This window comes from Daphnia pulicaria, chromosome 1 (genome assembly GCF_021234035.1).
Source record: "Daphnia pulicaria isolate SC F1-1A chromosome 1, SC_F0-13Bv2, whole genome shotgun sequence".
Taxonomy (NCBI): domain Eukaryota; kingdom Metazoa; phylum Arthropoda; class Branchiopoda; order Diplostraca; family Daphniidae; genus Daphnia; species Daphnia pulicaria.
The window spans coordinates 2,753,075-2,762,306 of NC_060913.1; the positions used below are offsets into that span (position 1 = coordinate 2,753,075).

Genomic DNA, 9,232 nt, shown 5'->3' on the forward strand with positions numbered 1-9,232 from the left:
GTTGCAGCATCTATTGAAAAATGTTAAGTGTTCTCCTGAGAAGCCAATCCTTCTTATTCTTGACAATCAAACTAGTAACATTAGCTATCCCGTAGTTGAGTTTTGCAAGAAAAGTGGCATAGTTCTGTTCACGTTGCCACCTCACACATCTCATGTGACTCAGCCCCTTGACAAGTGTTTATTCGGTCCAATGAAATCGGACATGTCGCAAGAACACCGTCACTGGATGCGAAATCATCCAAGGGAGAGAAATTCCATTTATGATGTGCCTCAGTTAACAAAAGCACCATACCAGAGGAGATTTAATTCCAAAAACATCAATTCCGCATTTGCTGCTTGCGGTATTTATCCACTCAACCGACATGCAGTCCCAGAGCACAGCATGTTTGCACCATCGTCTGTGACTGATTTGCCTAACGGTATACGAAATGAGAAATTATATTTAATGATTGTGTTTCATAATCGTTTATCTACTTAGTAGCACCACCGAATGGAACTGGAGTAAGAAATTCACTGTCAGCTCTTGTGTCTGAAACAGATTCTCAACAAGATGTTTTAAGTTATATACTTAATCCTCATCTAAATCAGCAAGGTATTTTTAAATAAAATTTATTGTTAAACTGGATTAATTAACACTTTAAATACAATTACATTGCAGATGGGGTGTGTATTGACGTCCAATCTGATAATGTTCTCCCGTCGACTTCAACAAGTCAAGAAGATGGAATATCACACTACCTTTTGACAATAAATAGTGGAAAGTTGCAATTAGCACATAAATCGAAATCGTCTACTCTGGTTAGATCTGCTGTTTTGCCAACAACACTCACTGAAACGCCTTCAAACGAGCTGCCTCGTAAAAGGTTTACGCCAGAAGAAGTGTTACCTCATCCGAGAGTTGCCCAAACAGGACCCAGAGTACCAAAGAAAAACAAGAACAGGGGTTCTTCTCGTGTATTGACGAATTCTTCAGAAATTGCTAAGTTGAAAGAGGCACACAACACAAAAGTGTTGAAAGAAAACAATTGTGTTTTAAGGTAGTTGAGAAAAGTCCAAAAAGAAAATAACAAAAAAGTAAGATTTACTTGAATATTTTATATTGAGTTACCGCATGCATTATTGTATTAATGTTTAAATGTTTTCATCTACGTGAAAACTTTCAATTTTTTTTATTGTCGTGATCAGGCTTGTACTACAAAGACTACAGCAACGACGACTATATGTACCCAATCATAATCAGTGCACCCACCGTCCAAGTCGCCTTTATTGATTTCAGCTACGGCGAAGGCGACGAATAATAAAAGAAAATCAAAACGCAATAACGAAAATGTTGATCTTAACAAGAACTACTCCCCGTCAAAGAAATCAAAGGCTACTATTCAACGAACCCGGATTCCTCGTGAAGTGAAACGTGTGTTATTTTTGGGTTAAGTCCGTCTTAGTCATTTCACAATTGAAATTTAAAACAAAGATTTCTAGTGTTGATTACCATACATGTGTGCATTTAAGTAACTTGCAATTTCACTAATTTATTATCGATTCTCTTTGTCTAAAATCAAAATGTCAAAGGTAAATGTAAGTGCCATTCAATAATTAATCATCTTTCTGTTTCAAAGAAGAAATGAGATCTTTGTATTCCAATCTTTATCGACATGTTCCATAATCACGATACATAATGTAGCCTACGTTTTCATTTACCTCAATGGAAAGTGGAAATACAGAAATGAAAAAAAAACTAATCGACGTATTGTGAACCAAGATTGTTGACGACCTGCTGAAGTTTGACGGGAATTTCCTTGAAGAGTTGCTTGATAAATTTGGCAGTGCAAACCTTTAACCACATTGAGGTGATTTCTCTCTCCAAACTGCCCAGAGAGCAAGCTTTACGTTGTCTTCAGTAAACTTGAGAGACATTTCCAGCCACAATTGCTCAAGTGGCATAATATCACCAAAAGACTTTGGCCAGTCAACAACAAAAATGCTACTTTTGTGCTCTCCCGAGAACTCATTAACAGCTTTGCTGCGATGGAAAGGATACCTGTTAGCAGGAATGAAAACAATGTAATATGGCTACAGCAGACAATACATTGCTTTTAACTTTTCTTACCAGTCGTGCACACGGCCAATACGTTCACTCAAACACAAAGGAAGCACATACTGCCTCAGAATATTTTTGTAGTGATTAGAATAAAACTTTCCTTTTACTCGACATATGGCAGACTCCTGTGCAGGTAAAGAAATCATGCCCCAAACAAGCACAGTGTTTGGTTCTTCTTTTTCTGATCCACAATTTAATTCTATGTTTCCTTTCTCGTCGTAACTAAATGTTTTATAACAGTTAATGGAAGACATGATTAAATCACAATTGAAGAGTTAAAAGATAAATGTTTGTTACCTGAAGCGTTGGGTATCACAATAGGTCACATTTTCCACATACTGATGTAAATGTCTTAAACATCTTGTTGTCCCTTCTTCTCTAATTATTCTAATGTCTTCATTTACTTTTGTACGAAACATTTTCAAGTGTTGTCAGAAAATAACTACAGCAAAATTTAGTGACACTTTTTATCAGACGTTTAATTTTTGTCTGCTTGTTAGCTCGTCTGTGTAATAATCAATAGTTAATCTATAGCTAATCAATAGTTAATGGAACCTTTCCAAAAGTTGTCCTAGCAAAACCCGTTCTTGCTGCCCCACCCAACCCCGCTCAAGGTACCCAATTGTTTTCGTTTAATGCGAACAAACGAAGGGTCCAACATACATTTTGCAAACAGCAAAATGGAAGAGGAGAGAATTTCCTTTAAAATGGTGCAATTACATTTAAATGAAACAATGCTGTATAAACACCTTTTTTACTTTGAATGAAAAGGTAAAGGCTAAAACCAAAACGGTAAAACACTTTTTTGCCGTTTCCCAGAGAAGTAATGGTTGGAAATAAAAAAATATTTGTGAGCATATGCATCACACACTTGTTAATACGGCACTAAAAGAAATTTTTTCTGTCATTACAGAAACTTACATAAAACCCCTCTGTCCCATCCAACCCTGTCCCATCCAACCCCACTCCCCGCTCTCCCCTACTCTTCCGTGTTTTTTTACTTCAAACTTCATCTTGATTATGACAATGAGGAGAAATTGATGTTGTGGCTGGGCCTAGCAATCAGAAAAAACAGGTAACAATACAATAGGGAAACTTCTCCACCACTGGTTTGTACTTACTCTTCCATGTTTATTTACTTTAAACTCAATGTTTCTTAATTAAATACAGATAGCGATGGTGAGGAGGGGGATGACACTATAGCTGGGCCAAGCAAACAGAATAAAACAGTTAGAAATGCATACAGAGAAAATCAACGAGAGTTAAGACCAGCCTAGAGACGAGCAGGGCCATTCCATCCCAACTCGAATTTTTTCGTCGCGAAAAAAAATATAAACTGATGATTTTTTTACAGTGTGTTTCTTATGCATCGATCATGCTTTCTGTGAAATCTCAGATTTTTAATTAAAACAGGAAGCTGTGAAATTAGAATCAAAGTTTCCGGTTTTGCATTAAATTTGCATGCGGAAATAGCGGTTTTACTCATTTTTCGACCGTTTCTACTTACGGCATCAAAAAACAAAATGCATGGAAAAATCGGAATAATTCAGGCTTTCCGAATGTGTATTCAAAATTTAAATTATGGGATGATTTGCACCCAGTGAAATAGCCTTTCATGGAATGAAGTTCACACCAAGACCATACGTCCCCGGCCCCCCAAGATGCTCGATCAGGTGCCAGAGACTTGGCCACACAAGTAACAACTGCAAAGAAGAAGAAAAGTGTAACCATTGTGGAACTGCGCACGACGATATGGCCAACTGCACAGCCCCACCACGTTGCATCAACTGTGAAGGGAAACCTCCCACGAGCTCCGCTTCTTGCCCAAAATTCCAAAAATTAAAATGGCCCCGCACAGCTCCAGTCGTTTAACCTATAGCCAGGCTCTATGTGAATCAATGCACAGCACAAGCCCTACAATAGCGATCTTGGAGGGAAAAATCACTGCCGTGCAGCAAAATTTGGCAGGAATCACCTCTAAACTCTCGAAAGTGCAAGAACTGGAGATAAAGGTTACCACCTTAGACTCTACGGTTGCCAAAATTCAAAGCTCGTTCAGCAAGCTTGAAGCCTGACAGGAAGCTTCCAATACCAAAATTGACATGTTGTGCCTTCTACTAACCAAGCTTATCACGGACCAAGAAGTGGAAAAAATGGATACAAGCCAGCCAGAGGGTGACGCCTAGAATAGCCAAAAATCCTCAAGCGGACAACAGATGAACCCCAGCACCAGAATTCCCCCAAGAAGTGAATCGTCTGATCCTGCAAGCAAAAAGCTTAGAAGGTGCATTCAACAAACAAGAAGATGATTAATTTAATTCAATATAATGCAAGAAGCCTAAAAAAATATAATTTAATTGAGTTTAAATCGTACCTACACAAGCACAAACCGCACTTAGTCTTAATCTCAGAAACATTTAGGAAGGACACGTTTAGTGTCAAATTCAAGCAATATTATGTCGTCAACAAGAATCGCTCAAACCAGCCGGGAGGCGGCGTAGCGATCCTGATCCACAAATCGCTCCAATACTCGATGCTACAGCTCCCAAATCTGCAAACAATTGAAGCAATAGGTATATCGGTGTCAAAAGAAAACAACGGCCAGAAAGAAATGCTAGAAGTTGTCTACATCTACATACCCAATGGCCACCAGTGCAACGAAGACGAGCTAGACCAGCTAATAGCAGACAACAATAGCCTGATCATCAGTGGTGACTTCAACGCTAAGCACGGACTCTGGGAAATCGACTGTCAACACCCCAACCGCAGCGGAAGAGCAGTTTTCAGCCTCCTGGAAAAAAAAGAAAAAATTATGTTAGCAACCCCTCCTAATCTAGGAACCAGACAATGCCCCAACTCCCTCAAACTCTCAACAATCGACCTAGCATTTATGTCCCCCCACCTAGCGGCCACCGCAGAATTTACGGATCTATATTCCTCACCTCTACGAGATCCAGAGACAGGCCAGCTGACCACGGACCTCGATGAAAAAGCTAGGATCCTGGCACAACAATATGACCACACTGACAAGAACTCCCAAGACAACCAACCAACGAACAGCACATCGCAAGGATGATGGACACCCCTGAATTGAACGGCCTAAATTCCCCGATAACGGAGCGGAGAATGCGGGACGGGATGAGCAACCTGAAGAGAAACGCGATTGCCAGGACATGGTCCACAAGATGATGCTGAAAAACCTATCGAATGAAAATAAAAGCCACTTGCTCCACCTTCTAAACTCCATGCTCCAAACAGCTTCAATCATCCCAATCCTCAAACCAGGCAAACCATCTACCGAACCAGAATCATACTGTCCAATCTCATTAACATCGTGCTTAGGAAAAATCATGGAGAGAATCGTAAACAAAAGACTATCATGGCTTCTTGAGAAAAATGGCAAGAGGCTAAAAACACAAGCAGGATTTCGCAAAGGAAGAAGCACCATGGACAAAATTATCAGCCTGGACCACTACATCAGACAAGGATTCAATCAGCCCAAGTCTCTCAACACCTACGCAGTCTTCCTCGACATCTCAAAAGCTTTTGATTCGACATGGATTCAAGGCCTTCTGTTTAAATTAAGCAATATCGGTATAACAGGCAACATTCTCCGCTGGCTATAATCTACTCCGTAATAGAACCTACAACGTCACGCTAGGGCATACAACTTCTGAAAATCGCGATCTAAAAATAGGCGTCCCACAAGGTTCTCCACTTAGCCCACTCCTGTTTTCAATCATGATCGACGACTTCCCAATACTCGCAAGGCCCGGTAAAACCCTACTATTTGCTGATGACATTGTGTGCCATACCCACGCAAGAGACGGAGCCGAAGCTTAGACCATCCTAACCCCTTATCTAAAGAAAGTCTCCAACTGGAGTAAACAATGGAGGTTCAACTTCTCCGGCCCCAAATCCAGACTCGTTAACTTCTCAAGACGAAGAAAGAAAGAAACAAAACCGCTACTCTTCATTTCCGGCTCAAAAATTCCAGAAGTCAGTGAAATAAAACACCTGGGAGTCTACTTTGACAAAGGGCTACGATGGGCCAAGCAAACAGACGAAGTCTTACTCAAAACATCCAAGCTGAAAAGCCTCCTTAAAATACTCGCCAACACCAAGCATGGACCAAGCATCGAATCCCTCGTCATTATCTACAAAGAACTAGTCAGAAGCCGCATCGATTACGGCATCATGGTCTTCGGCTCTCCGAACCAGGTCAGATGAAACAAGCTCGAAACTATTCAAAACAGCTTCATGAGGATCATCCTTGGCGCACCAAAATCTACACCTATTAAAGAAATGCTGCTCGAACTGAACCTTCAGCCTCTGAAGACAAGGAAGACTTGGCTATCCGGGAGATACATCATCAGAATCGAGAAACAATCAAATCACCCTATGTATCCAATCTGCCGAAATCTCAGGAGAAATCCAACAAACTGGAAAAACCAGAACACGCCCTCACTCAAACAAGCAACATCGCACATCACTTTGGCCGGCCTAAAACTGTTCCAAAGTACACAGCCTTCTACGCACGAAATAAAGCCATGGGAGAAAATCCCAATCATCACCGACTACCTCGAAATTTCCAAAAAAGAAGCACTATCCAACCCGATGAAAGCAAGATTCCTCTTCTATGAGTACAAAAACAAACTAAACATCACGTCAGAAGACTACACTGACGGATCTTTAAATAAAGAAACAAAGAATACGACCTATGCAGCAGTCCTCCCCTCCTGGAATATAGAAGAAGCAGGAACCCTGGTAGAAGGAACCTCAATCTTCACAGCCGAAGCTTTCGGTATCCTCAGAGCTATGGAAATAGCGTACTCCCACTAGGAATACATCGCCGAATTCGTCATCTTCACCAACTCCAAATCAGTCTTGAAAGCACTTGACGGCCCTGTAAAGAACAAACACCACATCATTCAAGAAATAATCAAAACTTCCTTGAATTTAAAAAGTAGTGGTACCAGAGTGAGAATCTGCTGGGTACCCAGCCATGTAGGCATTCTAGAAAATGAAAGAGCCGAACCCCCTAGTGAATCTCGAAAACTCTCTCAACGGCAGAACCTCACTCGATAACGCGCTCTCAATTTCGGAAGAAACTTCTATCTTCAAGCTGTACCTAAAAGAATTTAATATGAAAGAATTAAAAATGAGCAACGATAAAGTCAACATCCAAAAAAGAAAACAACCTAGCTTTCTCAAGTGGCACCTCCATAAATCCCGAACAATAACAAGAATCCTCTTTAGACTGAGGACTGGCCACAATAGACTGCGAGCCCAACCAGCCAGGCATAGACCAGAATAAGACCCAAGCTGCGAAGAATGTGATGCACCTGAAACAACAGAACATGCTCTACTACACTGCACCGCCGTTTAAATGGAGAGATCATCGAAGTTTGCCTTTCAGCAGGAAGCATACAGGTTTTACACACATATGCAGGTGTTTGAATGAAATCGGAAACAACCCAAGTGAAATCTGGAGAAAACATTACATAATTTCTCACATAGTATTAATATGTCTTTCTTTTCCAGAGAAGAACCTGAGGCTAATTACAGATTTTAAACTCACATGCAGGTTACTTTATGTTATCGGAAAGAAGCCAAGTAAAAAGTAATGACAACACTACAGAATTTTCCATCTATTATTTAAATGTCTTTCTTTGCCAGAGAAGAACCTGAGGCTACATTACAGGTTTTACACACACATCAGGTGATTTAATGTTATCGTAAAGAATCGAAGCAAAATCTAATGAAAACTATTGTCTGATGATATAGGAGCTGTTAAATTTTGAGCATAACTTAATGACGAATTCTTTATAATAAGGCTCTTAAAGTTATTGTGGCAACGGGTGTATCCAGCTTAGGCGAATGTTCACAACATTGTTATTATGAGCTTATAAACATTCTTGAATGTTTTAGGACTGGTTATTCCTACGTTTCCGCTGATCATCGATCACAAGCTTACTTCTGAAGTTTAACACCACAGAAAACGTGGATCGTGCGAGAGACATTTGTTCGGAGACGTTAATCAACCCAACCAAAATCACAAGAGCTCAACAAATTCAACATCACTAGTAGGCTATGGATTTTATTTGCCCACTTCATGTTACAGTCAAAGAACCAGCTTGTTGCACTTTACTCAACAGGAAAAGAAGTCATCACAATTTTAAGAAAGTGGTTATCGATGTCTGTGACGAAATGACAACAGGAAATCTAGTTGGGCCAGCCAGATATTGGTGTCAGGGGAAAGACGAAGCTTATACGGTTCAACCTCATCAGCCGCAAATATAACTTTTGATTCGGATTAACGCCTGTAACGATGTCGAGAAATACAATTATTAGATCGTTTTTTGCTTTCCTGGTTCCTTTTTTTCCTCATTGTCCATTCACCTTTTATTATCGTTTTCGTTCGTTTTCGTTATTATCGTTTTCGTCAATTATATAGTAAAAAACGCCAACCTTTTCAAATGAAATGTTTATTTAATATTTTGTCCAATGGCCGTCGTTTTCTACGACTAGACGAAGCCGGGAAATCATCGAATAAGAAAGCTTTCGCCAATAAGTAGCATTTGGGTGGTACCCATCCCCAATAGAATTAACCCTGTCAAAAACTTCATCCACAGTACGAGGTCGGAAGAATTCGCAATCCTTAACCATATCCCCCCATACGTTCTCTATAGGGTAAAGATCTGCTCCCTTAGCTGGCCAAGGAAGAAGATCAAAATGAGGATTATTTTCAAACCAATACTTGATAATATTGGCACCGTGAATAGGCGACTTATCCTGAATAAATGGAATGCGCATTCCCGGGAATCTAATCTGGACGGAGGGAAGAAGGGTATTGAAGGGTATTGCCAAGAATTTCCAAATACTTCTCAGCCGTTAATTTTCCGTCGATACGGACGAAGTGACCGGCTCCACTTGCGGAAAACCACGCCCAGACAGGGACGGATTTCCTTCCACTTCGATCTTTAACCTGGACGTGGTTGTTATCAAACCGGGCCGCACTCGTCCGATCTAATATGAAATAAATAAATGCATACAGTTTACTGTTATTAGTATAAGTTAACTTAAAATTACCTAAATGTTTTAATGTCGCTGAAAATAATATTTTCCCAGAAC

The 9,232-nt window shown here is 40.2% G+C and overlaps 1 long non-coding RNA gene across 1 annotated transcript; it reads left to right on the forward strand.

Moving 5' to 3' along the window:
• The first annotated feature begins 482 nt into the window (after positions 1-482).
• Positions 483-1,038, forward strand: LOC124338751. Its single transcript, XR_006917994.1, has 2 exons — positions 483-559; positions 659-1,038. It is a non-coding gene; the product is annotated as an uncharacterized LOC124338751 (long non-coding RNA).
• The last annotated feature ends 8,194 nt before the right edge of the window (positions 1,039-9,232 follow it).